Below are 7,110 nucleotides of genomic sequence, written 5' to 3'. Positions count from 1 at the left end.
TTGCAGCAAGTGTTTACTCGTTTGAGCATATCACGTTTTGTGCAATCATTGCTCTAAAGCTGCACAAATGGTCTATTTGCTCTGCAATTTTATTTTTATCATGGTGGGTTAAAGACGCACTTTTCATTGGCATCTGCACCACATTTCTCCCGATGTGTAATTTTGCCTTGGTGGTTCATGACATCATGTACAGAGAGTTCTGCAGAGCACTGGATGCGCATTATTCTACTGCTTAAGAGTTAGAGCCCCATTATGAGACGAAAATATACAATTTATCCATCCAGAATAACGCCGCCCCTCCAAAATAAGAACATACACTGAACCTCTGGCACATGCATCGACGGTGAACAGAGCAAACAATCTGAAGTATTTTCTTCATGCAAGCCAACACACTAAGATTCTCAATGCATTTTCATTTCGCCACAAATGCATAGGCACAACCGGCTTGGCGCAACATCCACATCTCGCGCTGCAACAAATTGTGCAATGCCTCGCTGTTTCATAGTGCGGTCGATAGATAACGCATGACCAAAATTCAGCATTGTGCATACTAAGTAACTTCACCAATGAAGAACCCCAAGTTCTTTATGAGATTAGGATTCATAGGTTACTTCACACAATTTGTGATATCCATTTATCTATTTATACTTAATTAACCTCTTTCCCAAGAAAGTGAGCCATTTGGAAGGCACCCTGACAGACAAGTAGAACAATCGGCAAAAAGTCATCAACCAGCGAAAAAGTCAGTATCATTAGCAGCCGCATGTGAGATGTCGCTAACACAAAAATTAAGTCGGCTACACAGAAGTGACGAATTTGGCAATATGGCGTGTCTAAACATTGCTTCAATGTTAATCACAGTAACGCTGACATTGAAGGCGCCTTAATTCTTACGTACGTTCCATCGACACAGCCGACTACGTTCGTAATGTTCCCACGAAGTAGGAAGCATTCTTTTATATGTGCCCGCTCAGCCGCAGTATTCTGGAAAGCTAGCCACCGCTTACGCACTGCCGCATCGATAAGCGCGTCAGACACATCTCTGACACAGTGGCTAACAGTAGTTTGATGGCGTCCAATGTAACGCTCGGCGCCGACGCTTCTCTGAAAACTCCCAGTCTCGTAGAAACAGAGCGCACAGATGACTTGCTCTACGACGGTGAGCGAATGAAGCCCGCCACGCTGTCTCCGCAGACGAGAGTCTTCGCCTAGCTCGTCGCACAGCCAGCGCACTGATGTCTTCGACAGGCGAAAATGACGCTGAAACTCCCCGTCGGTCATGTAGGTGAACGGGTCCAGACGCTCATACTGACGCTTGCTGCCGCTGGATGCAATGAAACAGGCTGCTGCTGCCGCCGCCATGTTCCCGAGTTGAACTCGGAGGGGGTTTCGCGATGTACGAGTTTAGCACGAGTTCGCCTGTCAATCAAAACCAGAGGTCACGCCCCGCGCGAGGCATGTAACTCTTGTGCGCGCACCCACTACAGTTGGGCCACGCCCAACTTATCTTCCGGCAACAGCGACGCGGTGTCGAGCTGAGAGGCATCAACAATCTTCACGGCCGACATAAAACGCGCACAACGCACTGTCATCGGTGATGTACTGAGCACCACTATCGAAAACAAAGCGTTGACTGTCGCTGGCTTATACATCTTCTCGGGCTGAGATGGCTGCACAACACGGTTTCATGGCCTGCATTGTGGCGCGTAGCGCACAGTAAATAATTATCGGCACGTCACTGTGCTTACAAGGCGTCGATGCGGCGAGGGGGACGACGATGCTGAGGAGTGCGTATTGCAGCAGTCGTCTGAGATGGCTGCTCTGTCATCGGTGATGAAACGGAGCCACAGCGTCGTAAACACGATCAGCGTCTGAGAATCGCTCGCTCTTCTAGACCCAGTGCAATGGCATTTCTTCATCACAAGCACTGCGCACTCAACAGTTCCAACACCTCTCTCCGTTCGAAATCTGATTTCATAACTGCACACAAGAGCCCTCACCCATAGAGAAAGAAATTCAACAAGAGGGGACACTCTTCAAAAACTGGCAACAGGAAAGACGTCACGCCTAGTTTCAACAACATCCGTTAGTTGACGCGAGCATCAGAAAAAAAAAGAATGTGAAATAAACTTCCAGACAACGTTTTATTTTTTTATTCTTTCCCACTAAAAGTGAAAAAGTTTTGCGTGTAAAAGAACTTACACTTTGCAACTTTTTGTTGCGTTGCCTAGCAACAAGCTAGCGGCACGCCAGACGCGCGTGCATACGTCATGCGCCAGACAGGCCGCATGCAGGAGTGAGCGAGGCCGGCCGTACGTGCGAAGCTCGCGTGCTCGGCGGCCCGTCTGTTTTGGATATAGCCCATGTTTTTGGGCTCCCGGCCTTCTCTATGCTTTTCTTGCGTATCGTCTGCATTTTGACACGGCACCACTGCACTACTGGACTACGGCAAGGTGAGAAATTGTGTTTGACAGTGTGCGGCGCATTTTAAGCACATTTAAGCTTAGTTCGAGTGGCGCAGTTAGCGAGAAACGGCTCCGCCGTCCTGGCGCAGTTAATTTGAGTTAATGCCTCGTCCTGGGAGATGTTTGCGACGTTTTCTATGAGCCCCAACATTACTGTAACTTATTTCGGTAGGTTTTGGGCACGCTTGCCGCGCCCGGCTTATTGACGCAGTAAGCGAAAACCGGCTCGGCCGTGTGAGGCATTTGCGCGTGTACATGCGTGTACTGCGTCGTAGCGCCTAAGACAGACAAGTTTTCGCGCATTCTGTGGCCCCCAACATTATTGTAACTAGCGTCGTTATATTTGGGGTAGTTTAGAAGCACGGTTGCCGCGCCCGGCTTATTGACGCAGTTAGCGAAAAGCAGCTCGGCTGTGTGCCGCAGTTAGTTTCGCGTGTACTGGATCTTACTGGTAGAAGTTCGTGACGCATTCTCTGACCCGAAAAAGTATTGTAATTTATCTGGTAACTTTTTGGGATATCTTAAGGCTTGCTCGCCGCGCCTGGGGTTGTGAAGGTGTTAGCAAAAAAGCAAGCCGGCCATAGTGAGTTAGTTTTGCGTGTACTGAATTTTAGTGGGACAAGTTTGTGACGCATTTTATAGCCCTGCAACAAGATATACCTTATTTCGGTACTCACGCTTCTCGAAAACGCGACGAGCGATTGCCGAGAGTGATAACACGGAAGTGTTGCATGCGCCGGCAGGACGCGTAAAAGATAACACGGAGGAGCTCAAGAACATGACATTTACGTATTATGAGCGACTGAAAACAGGCTTTGCACCCACGAGTCTGACTTGAGTGCGATTAGAAGGCATTCTGCGAGCGTGTAACATGGTCTGGCTGAGCCTGTGTGTGTACTTCGCGTACCATCGTGTCGACTGAGGCCAAGTTGTTTTGGAAACGCGCAGTCACCCGTGTATTTGTGCACTTAAAGTGCAGGAAATAATGCCAGGGAAAGGAGGGGTGCTTGAAAATCGCATGTTCAGATTTTATGGCATTGTTTCGGAGGAGTCTTTCCTGCGAAATGTACGTAAAAGTGAATTTATCTGTAATGCCGCTCATTCACCACTTACGCACGTTTCGCCTCTACACGAAATACTCCTGTTAGGTCAATATGCCAAAATGATACATGCTTGTAATTTACTTTCAGCTGATGGGATCCGGTGGAGCATCGTACGGCAACGACTGCTGCTTACCTGGTGCCACAACTTTCGATGAATGCAGAAGAAGCCCGGAACGAGCATTTATATAGAGCAAAATAAACATTTCATCATTTCAGAAGACGTCTTTCGTTTTCTTTATGAAATTGCACCTGACAGATTCGGTGCAGTCTTGTAAAGGTCAATCGCAATCATTTCTACGTAATAATGAAACGATTCCACGCCAAGGCCACGCGAGGTTCAGCAGAAGCGAAGAAAAAAAAAAAAAATGCCGCGCCGAGCAGCGGAGCCGGCGCGGCGTGTACCAACTGGTGTTCAAAACGCGCGCGCCCAAAACCGAAACCGGAAGGAGTCAACAACATCCGCTTGGTGTGCTACAGTCAATTCGGCCGCTGGGCTCTATGGGAGTGTCCGCTCTTGTTGAAATTTCTTTCTCTATGCCTCACCTGCCAAAATGCGAGTGCTACGGTGTCGTTACGATATCCATCTGCGATCGCTGCTGGCTCCAGCAGAGGTAATCTGCAAGCACCTTCGACTGCACAACACACTCATATACTGCGTACATGCGCTCAGAGGCACCTTCACTGGGCAAGCGATGAATTGTGTCGCTGGGGAAGCACGCACTTTTCGCAATGTATCGCAGAGGCTTCGCGCACAAAGATAAACTGGTACATTTTCACTGAACTGCGTCACTACGCACTCTACAATAACATACCGCCGTTTCGCAACGACAGCCGTTGTGTCGTTTTTAGCCGGTAAACCGGGAGCCTTAATGGCCTAGTGAAGCGCCTGCGATGAACAGCCGTACCGCGGCGCTGCGTTTTTATTCCCCTAATAGAGAAAGAGTGGCCATGACCCTCCATGGATCATGACCGACATTATTGAGAATAGCTCTGCAGCGTCCCTAGGCGACTTATCACCGTATGAACGCCCTCGTGCGCGCGACCCGCTTCAATGTACCGCTTCTAAGCTTTCGCCTCACTGTCGCCACTCGCGGCAAGAAGTGCAAAATTTAATAATTTGCTCGATCTGCGTTTGTCATCACAAATTTCCAGCGTTGAAAACAAAAAACAGATGCTTAGAGAAATAAAAATGTTCATTATTTTATTTGTTGTACTTTAACGTATTCGTTTGAGTGAAAGTGTGGGTGCAAGAATGCGCCGCATGTACCCTGTTCGCATTCGATGGAGGAAAGAAAGATAGCGCCCGAAAGAAAAGGCACGCCCTTGACGCGCCCGGGAAAGGCGTGGCAAGCGGCTCACGGCAAGTGTGCAGACAGACAGCGGGACAGTCACGGTTTCGCTAAGTTGCGATAATCCGTTGATAACAATACGTGGCGCTAGCGCGTTTCGTTGTGCAGTCTTCTGCGCTTGAAACGTGGAAGCAGCGTGCCGCGCAGGGTGCGCTCATGTTGTCATACGCGGCTTTTTGTCTACATATTTTTTTGCCTGCACCTTCGGCGCGTTCCGCGCTATCTCCGTTCACTGACTGCCGTCGAGCAAACTCGGGTAAAACTCGGGTGAACGAGAAACTCGGCGCATCCTGCATAGCACCCCAGCTTCGTACTATTCATCTCGATTGGGCAAGGACGTCGATGCATTAAGACAAATTATTCCTCACAGTAAAGCCACTTATATAGCAAAACATATTGAATGACGATGACAATGCGTACATTGAAAGAAACGAAACTGAAACAATAAAGAAGGATACAACAGTAACGCCCCTCTTTCTGTCCAATTATCTCGACCAGCCTTGGGTGCTCCGAGACTAGCTACAGTGCGCATACGCAGTTTGTGGTTGCACGGTAGGCTATTACGGATCTGCGCCCATATGGACAAAAAGTTATTACGCTAGAATTGTTAGTAAGAGTAAATTCCACTCAATCCTGGTGCTGAACTCGCATTAGCGGAGGCAGCCAGCCAATGGGCAATAACACTTACGAATGAAAAACTTCGTGAATTCGGCTTTTGGTGGCTCTCTCCGCGAGACTACAGTTGCGACGAGTGACGTCACGTATACGTCCGCCACCCGAGCGTACCACAACGCTGAGGCTGTGATTTAGCGGCAGCCCTGGCAACAGACAACGAATAAATGCTTCGCAATATTCCCACTTGAGCTCTCTCCGAGAGATAATTCGTAAAGCCTTCGGCTATCCACTGCGGAATGGGTGGTGAGTGGGCACTGGTTGGCTTCCAAGATCTTTACCTGCAGTTTCAATTTGGTGATGTCGGGTTTCGATTCCACGGCATCGATAAGGCGAGTTTGGCGAGCAATCTGGGGCCGAATCCACTAAGCGTTATGTTCGTAAGTGCTCATTGCCATTGGAAGGCCGCCTTTGCCAATATATGCCCAACATCACGATCGGCTGGCATCTGCTCTTACGAACACTTTTTAGCGTAAGAACATTTTACTGCGGTAGCAATTATATGGACACTTCAGACGCATTAGTCGCCGTCGACGTGAAGTTCCGTATAAAGTGCAAGAGCGACAAAATCGTCGCCGCGCGCCGTATGCTGTATGGGCGAGTGAAAGCGTGCGAGGGGAAGCCGGTGATCGCGGCTTAATTTCGCGCACGCAATGGAGGAAAGCGGGGAGGACGCGCGTCGTCTTCCATCGCGCACAAGGCTCCGTAAGGAAGGTAGGGAGGTGGGGTGCACGTTCTACTCCGGGCGGCCCGGGCGCACACCCGGGCCGCTGTATCTCGAAAGCCATCTGCGACGGGGACAGAGTCCGCCGAGCGCTGTGTTTCCGCGGCTTATTCCGCATTGATGTGAGACGCAGCACGAAGGTCAATTCGCTCGTTGCTGCTGCGGCGCTTCCTCAATCCGGCGCTTTGACAGCGAGTTTCCGCGGTCATCGAGCTAGATGTGTTCATGTTTGCTTGTCAGCGCGTGACACAATGCTTGTTAATTTAGTTAGTGTGCCTATGTTTACAAGTCTATACGGCCGATAAAACTACTATCCTTACTTCGTATAGCTGTCCATTAATTTGCTATCGCAATCGATCGATGCTTCGCCTTTCGGTCGAAACTGCGAGCTTTCTTTAAATACGGGGCCCTGGTTCTTGATGCGCTAATTCCTCGTAGACATTCTTGGCATACAGCTCTATGTCCTCTATCATCGACATGTTGCTGCTATGTAATCAGCTGCAACGCTGTAGAGGTCTTTATCTTAACGGTTGAACCGCACGCGAAGCGAAGCGACGTGGCCGCCCGGTGCCCGGCCACCGAAGGCTCCGTATAGAGAGCCGACATTTCCGACGAGCGAAACAACCCAGGTGATGAATTCCGGTACCTGGAATGACTGAAGTACTTTCACGTCTTGAGCGGTCAACGTGATAGTTTTTTTTTTACGAACAATGTATGCTTATATCAGTCTATGCTTCGTAAGAATAGACCGCTTGGAGACCGCTGCCATCGGGAACGTTCACCTCGTAGAAATATCG

The 7,110-nt window shown here is 49.4% G+C and overlaps 1 long non-coding RNA gene across 1 annotated transcript; it reads left to right on the top strand.

Moving 5' to 3' along the window:
• The first annotated feature begins 2,296 nt into the window (after positions 1-2,296).
• On the top strand, positions 2,297-3,788 carry LOC142568273 (uncharacterized). The gene is made up of 2 exons (XR_012825403.1): positions 2,297-2,453; positions 3,656-3,788. It is a non-coding gene; the product is annotated as an uncharacterized LOC142568273 (long non-coding RNA).
• Positions 3,789-7,110: the final 3,322 nt, after the last annotated feature.

The sequence above is a fragment of the Dermacentor variabilis genome, unplaced genomic scaffold (genome assembly GCF_050947875.1).
Source record: "Dermacentor variabilis isolate Ectoservices unplaced genomic scaffold, ASM5094787v1 scaffold_18, whole genome shotgun sequence".
NCBI classification, from domain to species: domain Eukaryota; kingdom Metazoa; phylum Arthropoda; class Arachnida; order Ixodida; family Ixodidae; genus Dermacentor; species Dermacentor variabilis.
This window is presented reverse-complemented; position numbering and strand designations above follow the sequence as displayed.